The sequence below is a fragment of the Ixodes scapularis genome, unplaced genomic scaffold (genome assembly GCF_016920785.2).
Source record: "Ixodes scapularis isolate PalLabHiFi unplaced genomic scaffold, ASM1692078v2 ptg001857l_1___fragment_3__unscaffolded, whole genome shotgun sequence".
Taxonomy (NCBI): domain Eukaryota; kingdom Metazoa; phylum Arthropoda; class Arachnida; order Ixodida; family Ixodidae; genus Ixodes; species Ixodes scapularis.
The window spans coordinates 225,598-239,426 of record NW_024610201.1 but is presented as its reverse complement, the minus strand read 5'-3'; positions in this window follow the sequence as shown (position 1 = coordinate 239,426).

The following is a 13,829-nucleotide window of genomic DNA, read 5'->3' as shown; positions in this document are numbered from 1 at the left end:
CAATGTCGAGTAGAGCGTGAAATACTCTTTTGTTCTAGGAACTATTATGAATTTTCTCCTCAGCCAATATTTGCTCGAACTAACATTTTTTTAGGTTTTTTTTATTTTTTCCACGCACTACATATCTAATAGACCTTTATCTAAATTACCCTAGCATCATACAGAATGCTGGGAACGTAGGTACACGCGCTCGCTTTCCCTTTACAAAGTAATATAAGTATTGACTAAAATAAAGCGTTCGTGCTATTTGTTTCAGATTTTTGCTTTTAAACAGTTCTGGTTGCAGACGCCAGCACGCGCAGCGCCTGTACCTACTTTCCCGGCATTCTCTCTGATGATTGAATAATTCGGCAAAAGGTCTATTGAAACACACTGCCCTCTGATTTTTCATATTCAATGGCTTTAATAAAGCACTCGACGATCACCCCTTTTAATGCATGCCACTATGTTTTCTGTCAGACTTTTATATTCGGGCGTTGATTGTTTATTCCGACAGTCATTGCTATTCGGCTTACTGTTAGTTATATAAAACGGTGATCAAAATTTTGGAATGTGTCTTTTTTCTCTCTTCATTATAAAATGAAATATCAACTAGCAAGGCTGATGATTATTTTCAAATTAAATTGACCGGCAGCTTGTCAAGAACAAACCTCCACAGCCATGCTATGCCTATCTATCCTGTAAAGGAAAATGTTCACTCGGATATGCGCTATTTTAGGCCAGATTCGATCTCAGCACAAATGTGCGTTTAAATTATAGGTAGTGAGAGTGAGCTATTTTGATCACTCCTTTCTATATTATTCTTTGCCTGCATCACTGTGCTGAGTGTAAAACTGTTGGTCAGGAAGACAAGCGTGTTGATTGCTGCTCAGTGTAGGTGTGTCACTGGCCCAATGTGACTACGAATACATGCGTTTGTCATAAGTATTTGAACTGCTTTTAGCTCAGTTGCGTTGTCATCAAATACAGGGTGTGGTCGTAACGACTAACGGATTTGGCACGCCTTGCAAAATTCGAATTCAAAACGGACATCTTGAAATTGGATAGGCGACGTAGTTTCGCGAAAAATTGTATTTTTTTTTCTTTATTTCTTCAGAGCTAAAGTCAGAGGTAGTAAAATATTAAAAATAGAGCAAAAACGGTGGTCGTACATTTCCTATACCCTACTGCCGGATGTTGGTCGTCTGCACACTAGTTTATGAGCTTGCTCCCAGGTGGTCATCGTTCATATATTTTGTTAAAAGTACTAATTATCGCGATTATCTTGCTCATTGACAGCCTCTCTTATTCTTTTAAGCGTTCTTTGCGTGCAGCAAGCCACCCGGGAGCGAGCTCATAAACCAGTGTGCAGACAACAAACAGGCTGGTATAGGAGAGGACGTGAAAAATGCACGACCTCCGATTTTGCTTTATTTTTAATACGTCACTACCTCAAAAATGAGCTCTAAAGGGGGAAAAAAATGACGTAAAACGTTTGGCAAAGCTATGCAGGCGTGGCCTAATTCAGGCATTTTCTTTTGAAATTCGAATTTTGAAAGGCGTGTGAAATATGTTTGTCCTTAAAGCCACACCCTGTTTATTATAAAACGTATTTCGTAAACTATGATTAATTATATATATGACAACGAGATACCCATTCCCTTTTGTATGCACTCCGATTCCTTAGTTCAAGAGCACAACTACGGTTCAGTTTTTAATACTGCGATGGAAAGTTGTATCAATCACGGGTATTTTAGGTGAGCTACCAAAGTTTGTGACTACCTTTCCATTAGGTTAAAATATATGTGACTCAGGTGAACAAATAGATGTTTGGTCGTATGAACACGACGTTTTGCCTGTTAACGATTTTCTTTTACTTTTATGTCAAAATTAAATAACGCTAGTTCTAATTTTCGGTGCCTGGAAATAAAGGTGGATTGTACCTCTGAAGAAAAAAAATTGTTACTCGTTTGACGGCGGAAATAGTACTTATTGCCAAAATAACGCGGAAAATGCATTCCCAAATTAGCTGTTCAAACCGGTTCAAACCGGTTTTTATTTATGTTCCCAGAGATTAACGGGAACTGGACCGAAAGCCGTGAGCCCGAACCGAACCGATAAAATTTTTGGCTCGACACTCTGGTTCAGACAGTTCCGTTTGCGCATAACCGACTGCGTAGTGACCGCTTATGAGCGTTTACAATGAGATCATTGATATGACTACCGAGATCCGCTCAACGCTTCATAGTGGGACACAAGGAGCCGTCTAGTGCAGTTGAAAACACATACGCCTGAACCAGCCTAAAACGGAGGGGGAGGTCGTTCGAAGAGGCTCCAAGCTCTCATAGTGTCGGCGACACTCAAAAACGTCCGGAGCAAAAAAAGAAAAAGAAAAGGAAGACCGGAAAGAGAAAAAAAGAGACACAGAAAAGCCCTCTCCCCAAAAATAAGAAAGGAAGTAAAAAAAAAATGTCCAATACCATTTTCTTTTTAGGCGAGGGCAGCGAAGCATTCGAGTTTTCACGCGAGCGTTAACTCTGGTGGTGCCGCCTGTTGAAAGTGTCGCACACTATTTCGCCTATCCCCGAAGTACAGTTTGTATTCCTGCCGCAGTGATAGTTTCGCTTCTCCAAGTGCACATGGTGTGCACTTCGAGAAACTCGGGGCTGCAGCAGCATGCACATTGTTTACGAGTACGCCAACGATCGGCAAGTGTGATGCGGCTCTCCAGACGTGAGCTCTATTGTTATTGATATTTGATAAAGTTCTAGTGTAGGTATCTCGGTGAAATTTTTTTATTCTGGTTTATAAACACTTCTAATTGACATACGAAGCGTTTCGGAAGCCGATGCATGACGGTTTTTTGTGAATCGGGAAAACGATGCATGGAAAAGCCGATGCACGACAACCTGTCATGCGTAACAAAACAATGTAAAATCTGTGCGAGTATTTATGTTTCGGCCTTGCAGTGACTTTATAAACGCCTTTTGATACTTGCTATTTAGGTCCCCTGATGGAAGTTTTAAATTTGAAGAACTTTTATGAGCTGTGGAATCGATGCTTGAGCTTACGCACATCATGTTGGAGATGGAGATCACAGCAGTTGGATTTTCTCCAGTAGTAGAGCCTTAAGGCTGTAGAAAGGACTGTTCATATGCTGACTGCATATTTGAAACGCTTTTGTGGGGCAACCTTAATCAAAATAAATGTAAACGTTTTTTTAGTGGTGCTGTCTATACTTTTGTTAAATTGACTAATCTGACAGTTTTGCTGGGTAACCTCAATCCAAATGATCGTAGAACTTTTTCAGTGCTGCTACTTATACTTTAAATTTGTTAAGTTGACTAATGTGACCGAGTTCCCGATTGTCGATCACTAGGCCGGCCTTAGCAAACAGTTCAAATGTGATCAACATTCGTAACGTTGGAAAACACTTGGGGTTCTGTATTTTTTCAAGTCGTGCAGCCTGTTAAAGAGCATTTCATGAAAGACCTAGCTGGCTCTGCTGGCACAAGATAAGGATGCATCAACGCAGAGGACGGTTTATATTAAGGATTTAGGCGGTGTAATTATTCGGTACATCTCTAACACCAAGCGCCTGCTTTGGAGTAATGTTTTTAGATTACGTTTTCAAGCCCTTTTCACCAACATATAGACCTCATTCTTTGTGCACACGTTATTAGGAGTTGCTGATACAAATTTACTGATGAAAATGGTTGGCCCATACACACATTCTGATGCAACTCTTTGTATGGGTTTACTCAAACGGACACCTATTTGTAAACAGGTTTCACATTTACACAAATCCTGTACAAACATTATATGGGTAGGGAGAATGGTTTGCAAAAAAACTACAGCTGGGCTAGCATGGGGTTGCGACTGCGGCGAGCTAGAACATGCTCATGCGAAATGCCAACTTTATTGAAAGATTAATATAAATATTTTAATAAAAATGCAGAAAAATCTTTAAAAAAAGTTTTTTTTATGTCTGTGTCTTCAGCAAAAGCGCTCCGTGAAAGTGCCATAGATGTGCAATGATTTTGGGGAGTTGAATGTTGAACGAACTATCGTGCAACTGATACAGCTTCTGGAGCTCTATAATCACAGTCACTGACGGCACAGTTTCGTCTTTTTTTGCATTCCTAAGCATGGTATAGGTATGGTGTACAAATAAGATAGAAAACTTTATTATGAAGGGAATAAAACAAAATTGGGGTGGCTTACCTAAAACGTGTGGCAGCGACATTTTCATTCAAACGATTTGTTTTGGGTTCATAAAGCAAAATATATGATTTATGCCCTTAATCTTTATGTGACAAATAAAAATTCCGCTGCCGCAACTGCAGTTTATATCCTCAATCAAACTTCTCTGTATCATAGGACATGCTATCAAGCAACAAGCTGAATGTCATTTGAATAAATAACAGTACCATGAAGGCATCTGAATAATCAATTGGTCATCGACTCTAAAACAACTTCCGCGCTTTGGTAGCAACTGCCCAATCAAAGGTTTTGACGAGTTCCAGCAATGAATGAATATACCTTGAATAAACTGACTTTCACAATCTTCTGAAGAATGTGTTCCTGGCTTGACTACAATATTTTTTGTAAACTTAATTTCAATATGAAAAATACCTGCTGGTGGTTAATATTCCCTTGCAGGCAAGCAGAGAGTGTTTTGTTCACGCACGAGAGTCCTTGCTGCCTTGGCTTTTCGTTTTTTATCTTTGTTGGAACCGCTTCGTTATTGCAAATTATAAAAAACAACTAGTAACTGGAGCAGTACTTTGTAAAAACTATATTTTGAACACAGTCTGTAAACAAATTAATGTTCCCTAAATGCCCATAAAGTTATAATTCTAAAACGTCTTGTAAAATATGTGCTTTCAGAAATGCAGAACCATGCATAGCTTACACGTCTCTAAATAAAAGTGATTTGTGAAAGTTTGTCCCCAAGCAATGGGGGCTGTATATAAACTGCCATTTGTGTATATTTCTTTTCTGCTATCTGTTGGAGCTCTGATATGGATATCCTTAGGACATCTAGTACATCTCCGTTTTGGATGTACAGAAATGGCTGTCCTGTTTACACCTATGAATGGAAGTTCTGCAGATATCTGCTGAAAGTCTGATGTAGACCTCCGTAGGAGATCCAGTACATCTTTGGTTTGGATGTACAGGGACAGATGTCCTGCGTACGTCTATAATTGGAAGTTCGGCGGACATCCATTGAAAATCTGATTTGGACATCCCTAGGACATCCAGTACATCTCTGATTTTGATGTACAGAAATGGATGTTCTGTGGACCTCCACGGATGGAAGTTCTGCAGATATCCGTTGAAAGTCTGATGTGGACGTCCCTAGGACATCCGGTACACCTCCGATTTGGATGTACATTAATGGATGCCCTGCGTACGCCTATGAATGGAGGTTCGGCAGTCATCCGTTGAAAACCTGATTTGGACATCCCTTGGACATCCGGTGCATTTCCGATTCGGATGTACAGAAATGGACGTCTTGTGTACGTCTATAAATGAATATTCGGCGGACTTCCGTTGAAAATCTCATTTGGACATCCCTAGGACATCCGGCACATCTCCGACTTGGATATACAGAAACGGATGTACGGTGTACGTTCTACGGACGTCCGCTTTAGGCGCAGGAGGTTCGCACCTTCCACGGACGTCCGACGGATATCCGTGGTTTGTTGGAGTGGACACACTTCAAATGTCTCTTGAAAAACGCCGACAGTACTTGAGCCTGTGTTATTATTACAAAGTCCTGTCGGATCCCAAAAATCCTGCTTATAGTATTTTACAGACCCCACAGTTCTGTAAATTGCTTGAAAACAAGCCAACAATTGTGCGCCCCTTAGGTTTTCGAGTTCAAAGTATTTGTAGCTCTCTCAACCTCCCTGTCCCTTCCACAAGTGATGTTCACTTGCTAAACTCTATGGAGAGAATTGCCCCTTGGAACGAGCTACCCGTATGTTGTGACTGGTCTTTCACCAAATACAGTAAGAAGACCGTTGCTCCACAGTTTCTTCAGCAAGAGTTTCTATCTTTGCAAGAAAGGATATCTAAAGGTTGCACCGAGTACTATACCGACGGGTCGAAATCTTTAAGTTTCGTTGGTTATGCAGTTTATTCTAGTAACTTAGAAAGAGCTGTGCAGCTTGACTCAATTGCAAGCATCTTCACTGCAGAGCTCTATGGTATTTTATTAGCCATTGAGCATATTCTGGACAACAGTGTATTGAACGCAGTCATTTCTGTCGATTCACAAAGTGTCTTATCTGCTATTTCTTCCAGAGTTTCCACAAAGAATATACTTGCAAAACATGTTCGTTTTAAAGTGAACAGACCCCGCAGGGAGCACCTGTGAAAGAAGGTGTTTGGAGAGTGGCGTATCCACGGACACCGAGTCATGCGGGTTTGCCCGCCCACTGCTGACTGTGAGTGGCTTTCCCTTGTCCGGGGAAACGGGCATCCTGGTGGTTGAGCCAAGCCCGGGGTAGGTTTGGACCCTTCGGGGCCCCCCGGGTGAAGCGATAAACCACTTTGGCCCCCGCTTCTCGTACACGGGAGTCCTGGTAAAGCCCGGCCAGGATGATTCAGTCTAGTCACCTTTTCGTCTACTATCCCCTTCAATCTTTCACCTTTACCTTTCCTGTTTCTTTTACTTCTCTCTCATTTCTCTTACTCCTTTTTCACCCCTCTTTGGTGGCAAGGGCTAACCTTGGGTGGCAATATACCTGTCTTGACCCACACTTGGGTATAGTTTCCTGGCAGCACTGTTAGCGTAATGTCTCCAGCCAAGCCCTTCTTTATATGGTGAGTTACCTAACCCCTTGTTGGGCTCGGTGGTGGGCGGTGCACCGCGGATCCTGAACACTCTTTGCCCTCTTATGGCGCCCCACCCCTCTAAACCCCGTTCAGGGCACGCCCTTAAAAGGCGCTGCCCTGAACAAAAACCATCCACAAAGAATCTGAAGTAGAAACATTTACTAAGTTTTTTTATTTTTAGTTTGTTCGCTGGATGAACAAAAACCTGTTTCAAACCTCTCACCTTTTATTGTAGCAAAAGTGCTAGAAACCCTTGTAGGGTTTTCCTACAAGGCTAAAAAACAGCACACCGGAGACCTTTTTTGTGAAAATAAAAAAAAAAAAAAAAAAAAAAAATTCGCACTTTTTAAATTGACTACCGTCGTTGATGTGAAGGTGTTGGTGAGCCCTCATCGCACACTAAATACTGTCCGTGGAGTCCTCTCCGAGGACGACTTCTTGCACACTAGTGAGGAAGAACTCCTCGAGGGACTCCAAGGTGCCGGTGTCGTCGCCGTAAAACGCATCATGTTTAGGAAAGATGGCGAACAGATCCCTTCGAGACATGTTGTTCTGACTTTCGAAAGGCACACTCTCCTGATGCAATCAAGGCAGGATACTTGAACTGCCGCATCCGCCCTTACGTCCCCAACCCCCAGCGGTGCTTCCGTTGCCAGCGTTTTGGTCATAGAACGCGCAGCTGTCGAGGGAAGGAGACGTGTGCGAAGTGCGGTAGTAAAGGTCATGTTTCCGATACTTGCGAGGCGGCTGTGGTCTACTGCGCTAATTGCGGTGGACTACATGCTGCTTATTATCGTGCATGTCCCTCTTGAAAGCTAGAAAAGGACATCCTTACTATCAATATAAAGGAAAACATACTATACCCAGAAGCCAAGAAGCGGTTCTTCTTTTTATCAAAGGGGGTTTCGCCGAGGTGGTGCGCAGGGGCCCTGCATCACGCTCGGAGTCGAGGGCCACCCAGGTCTCTCCCGAGATCCTGTCGGACGACTTTTGGGCCCCAGCTCCCCGACAGGGGCAGCAGCTGCATCCTCCAGCCCCTGGTGGTAGCACGCGTGCTGCTCCTCTTTCCAGGGACAGGCTGGCAGCAGCCGCGCCTGCCCCCTCTCCTAGGTCCCCGCCTGGTAAGACAGAGCGAACTTCTCGCTCTTGGGCCCCCCTACCGAAGGAGCAGCATGGTGCCCATGCAGCTCCTGTGAAAGGAGGGGACCAGACGAGCTCAGACGACCCATCGCCCATTTCGTCTGCAACCCCCCCCCCCCCCCCCCCCTCGCACACCTGGCCGGACAAGTGCTGTTCTCAAAACAACGGATACCTCTCAGGAGGTGGCGGTGTCAACAGATGTTGACAATCTGTCCACTCCTGGGTCCGACAAGGACAATATGGAGTGGGAAATGCCCACCCAAATGATAATCCCAATGTCTTCCACCTAGTTTTGTTGTCTCTACAGTCTTACTTATTTTACTAGGTCTATTTTTCAGTTGCATATTTACATACCTTTTATAGATGACCAAGTTACATTTTATGCAATGGAACTGTCGCGGTATTTTAAGAAATATTAATGTGAACTATTTCATGGATCAGCTTCGGCTCATCACTGTCGCCTTGCAAGAAACCCATCTTCACACTAATTATTTTAACATTTTAAGACGTCATCAGGTTTTTAGAAAAGATCGCCCCTCTTCCACCCCTTCTTGTGTTGCAGTGGTCGTGCAGAGTGGAGTTGCTTGCTCTCAAGTTCCCCTCCATGCCGCTGGAAGCTGTTGCAGTACGTCTCCTTCTGGACCGCCTTGTAACATTTTTTTTATACTTACCCCCTAACATTCCTTTAAACCTTCAAGAGCTGTAGGAACTAAGAGGACAGCTCCCGCAACCTTTTTTTAATTTTAGGAGATTTTAGCGCTCATAATCCTATGTGGGGCACTACCTGTCAAGACTCCCGTGGGGGTGTGATTGAACGTCTTTTATTGTCTGCAGGGCTGTGCCTGAAGACCAATAACGCACTCGTCCGTTTTTCTTCCCATGCAATAAACCTCACAAAAGAAATTATAGAAAAACGTGCAGTTGTACTCTCAGCCAGAACAAGCAGCCACGTGATGTGGAGCCGATGGCATGCCGCCCATGTTGATCATAGCCACGCGCTGAGGTTGGCAAAGCACAGGACACGCGCTGAGTCCCAGACATTGTTAGACTTCTTCTATTGTCGTCATGTCTATTGTCGCCCGAACCTCCGTTGACACGGAGGTTCGGGCGAGCTGATTGCTCATGATGTACTGGGGGAACAGCGTTCCCGGAAAACAGTCACTCAAGTCCACACACAAAAGAAAGAGACACCTACGCAGGGCTGACTAAGAACACTCTGGTATATTTACAATTTTTTTTTCTTTTTGCATTATGAACAAGGGCCATGGAGAATAACTTGTCCTTTTTTCTTCAGTTGGAAGCTAAACCGTAAGCTAACTAAAATAGAAATTAATTTAGAAAATAGAAATTTTAGCCTGAAGTATGGGATGTCGAATGTTATTAATGAATTAATAGAAGAAGAGGAAGATTTAATAAAAAACAGTCTTAGTCCAGCGGTCTGTTCGCCAATCTTTTTTTCCTGTCACGTTACTTCCTTTGTTCAGCTGGTTTTACCCAATATGTTTCAGAACCAACTAGCTCAGCTTTTACACTTAGAAATTAATATAAGGCTAGGTAGTCTAACAATTTATAATAAGGATAAAGACGGAGTACTAACATATCTATCATTAAGTTTTGTGATATTCTTTGCCTCAATGATTTCTCAACTAAAATTAAAATTAATGTAAGACTAGGTAGTCTAATTATTTTAGTTATCAGGTTAAAGACGGAGTACTAACACATATGTCGTTATGTTTTGCGATATTCTCTGCCTCAATTTCTCAATGAGAGAAACCATTGAGGCAGAGAATATCGCAATACATAACGATATATGTGTTAGTACACTGTCTTTAACCTTATTACGAAAAAAAATCCCTCTCTGCACTAACCGTGTATAAATGCAAAAGTGATAAAACATACATTTTAGCCTGAAGTATGGGATGTCGAATGCTATGCGGGATACTGCTAAAATGAGAGATTGTTTATGTTATCTGAAATGTGAAGGCATGTTGACATTTTTTTATGGAAATTAGATTGCAGTCAGTCATTTTAGTAAGACAAGCTAAAACTGCTGTGTGGCGCAAGCTTTTGCTGTATGTTCTGAGCTGCCATACGGTAGAAACAAACAATTGGTAGGTAGGAAAGTTTGCATGTTTTATCTTTACTGAAAAATATACTGGTTGAAGTACCCAGTTAATTAATGACATGGTTAAAAATGAGGAGTTTGTTCGCTGTACCATATGGTTGTGCAGGTAAATATATTGCGTTTGTTGGGATAATAATGATTGTTAAAGACCATAGGCTAGCAGGGGTACTGCACTGGATACATTTCTCACCTTCAGCTAAAAAAGCTGATGCCCACTGAGGCTGACTAACTTCTGGCTGCCTAAGCACACACACACAACACAATTATTTTAGGGCTACAATGTGATGTGACTGGGAAGCTGGGTACAGATTGCGTTACATGCCACGTGAGAAATTTAGTGCAACTAAATTCTGGTGAAGGGGATTCTGCTACGAAGAGGAAGGGCGAACCAACCGGGAGCGGGCTGCTAGTGGCGATGGTTAAACCACGGAGTCTGGCGTGTCCCCTGCAAGTCGACCTCGACGGTCATCCAGATGACTGTTTCAGCGGCAACCAAAAAAACTCTCTAATGAACAGAGGCCAGACATGTACAAGTTACTAAAAAAAAGTAATTAAGTTACAGAGTAGTGACCTGAAAAGTAATATGAGTAGAGTAGAAATTGCTCAAATAAAAAGTAATTAAGAAAATTACTAATTACCGTAAAAAAGTAGCGAATTACTTTTGAAGTTACTTTTATACATTCTTGTGGTAAAAAGAAAGTACATAGGTTTTGATGCGCTAGCAAAATCCTGCTAGCCAGATAGGGATGAAATTGTTTTTTTTTCAAAGAAATGCTTTAATAGCTGGTTCTGCTTCTGTGTGCCTAATTGTTTTGTACGTTCTTATTTGTTTATTCAATGATGAACCGCAACTATGTCATTTATACTTCGAGGTTTAGCACTGCCTGAGCTTGATTTTTAGACAGTGTTTTCTTGTTTACAGTGTTGCGTAAAGTACAACTAAAAAGTGCTTGAATCAAAGTACAATGTAAATCAGAGGTTATGTACTTCAAGTAAAAAAGTAAGTACACCGGGTGCAGTGTACTTAAAGTAACGTACTATAAATACGATATATTTCAAGGTAAAGTAAAAGTACTTTTAACAGAATCTTTCATCATGCCCTTTAATTCCCTATATTGTGTTTTTTACCTGGTACGCATTGCTGCAGAGGTAATCGGAAGTGCATACGTTTTACACAGAAATCGCAGCAAATATTGTATAAAGTGAAGTCGCCACAAAGTAGTTGTTTTACTCTCGCTCAAAGAGCTATTTGATACAATCAACTTATAAGCCACTTATTTCTGTCGGTCTTACAGCCATCGTTACTTCACCCAGAGAAATGAGCAGATGACGTCTTGAAAGAGCGCGGTTTCAGACGACAATACGCAATTTTATTGTTTTCGAATTTGGGGAATGTACATTGAAGTCGGGAGTTTTACTTTCCTCGGAAAGTACAAGTACATAACCACAGAATGTACCTCAGGTAAAGTGCAAGTTTTCTAAACAGTAGTTCTTTACGTACCATGTGCTTAGAGTACTTCGCAACACTGCTTGTTTATCATTTTTATATAAAAACGGGGGAATTACTAAGGTTTCTCGAACTATCTTCAAATCTTAGAAGATCTGGATATTTAATGTTTTCGGACAAAAGGCAACGAAAAAAGGTCCGCTTTGCGTTGCCCTTTAGCACGCGATTCTTCGAGTACATCAAAAACTACTGGAGCACCAGATGAGCTTTAGAGCAGGTGCTGCATTTTGTTGCCTTTTTTGAGTGAGGATGCAGTGTGTGCACCTCCTCTAGTGGGCGAGAGTTTCTACGTTGGGGAGAAGCGGGAACCAGCCCTTTCTTGGAATGGGTCAAGCCTTTTTGAGCTTCGGGACACAAAGAAACCCCAGTCTTCGGCGCTAATCCCGCAGTTACTCGGCCTCTCTTGCGTCGTGCCTGTTCGCTCCCCGCGCCTCGTAGCAGTGTTGTTGCAGAGGGGGGGGGGGGGGGGGCTCGGAAAAATTTTGGGGGGTTTTGTACTCTCAAATTCATTTTCTTTTCCCCCTCTTTCTACGCCACATGCTTCCCCCTCTTTGGAAATATCAGCTGATTATCCAACATCTTATCTCTTTTGTGCAAGAATGTTTGTTGATAGACAAAACAACCACTAAAATTCGAAACTAATTTGTTCTTTGAGTAGAAGTTACCCAGGAAAAGTAATTAAAGTAAACTATTAATTACCGTAATAAAATCGTAATTGAAAGCTACTAAACAACTGAGGAAAGTAGTTCAACTACAGTAACTTGAGTAGAGTAGTTGAACTACGTACAAGTCTGCCAGAGGCCCTTGCAGGAATTCCCGGTGGCGACCCAGGGCACCTGAAGCCGGAACGACAATTCACTGGAAACCAGTAGGAGCAACTCTTGGCAGCGACTGGAAGGAACGTGCACCCAAATATCTTCACTTGTGGTAGGCGCCCGAGGCATAGCCATTATAAGATCGGTCGGTGCCCGCAAGAGGTTGAATCGAGGTGCCACTGTTAGAGCACATGGATTCAACGACCAAGCAGGTGAACAGCTGGTTCGCCAGAGCTCCAAGACGGTGACGAGAACCAGAAAATCAAGGCCACAGAAACTAAGTAGGACTAGTTCATTTGCATATTTGTATATATATTTACCGCTTTCTAAATATTTTTTTTTTGAATCCTGCAACGGCCCAGCCAACTCCTTTTTCACTTGATGTGGTGACAAAACGGTCATTGTTCGTGTTGAGAGAGTGCTTCATGCCTGTGAAGGCATAGGTACGTTAAAATATTCAGACGAGGTTGCACTGTTTCAGGAGGTATGCAGTCGACCCGCATTATTCCAGAAACAGATTTTGAAGTTGCAGATTTTATACTTTACAAGAACATGCCAAGTCTTTTATAAGTGTCCCTAAAGTGTGACTATCTTATATTTCGAATATAACCGTGTTTAGGTCCTTCGCAAGCGATCCTGTGCGACTCTGCGGTACTCCTGCCAGTAAAATTCGGCGTTGCAGCATCCCGCGGTGCGGAACCTTTCCGACATGTCTCCGAGTTGAGCGAAGTTGGCTGCTATTGAAGGCAGTTTCTTGGATGTGTGCTACTCGCGGCCGAGGACCAGTCTAGACAACAGTTTGTGAGGGACTGGTTCAGCTAGCCTGGTATTGTACCTTTCAAACACGACATTTCACGTTATAAATGCAAACTTAAAGGCTTTGCTAGCTGGGCGGACAATACAAACAGTATCGCCCCCATCAAACTCACACTGGCATTCTTGAGTACGGTGTGTTTCATTGCGCGGAGATGCTGGAGATTATAAAAACACAATGACATGAAGAAACCACAAACCTTTGGAAGCGTGCGAGGTCCGACCGGAAACTCGCGCGCACAACAGCGTAAACACGTCCGTCCGCGACTCCGCCAACTCCGCGTCGTCTGGGTAAACCGTGCGACCTTGCAGTTGAATCTTTGGACGTTATTTAATGTTAGCGCAACGACATTTGTTCTTAATTAAAAGCATTGCGAACTATATTAACCATTACTGCACGCCGTGCAAGTGCCTATTGCTGCAAATTTTTAATTAAAAAAAAAGGCTGTTGCCGCTAAAAGGAAAAGCCAATGGCGTCATAGTCACGTTGGACCAATAGGCGTCGACATGTTTTCTTTTGCTTGTGTTTGTTTTTTTCTTGGCTCCGCCCCGTTTTAATGGGTAGGATTTCAAAATACCCAACCCGGACGGGATAGATGTTTTG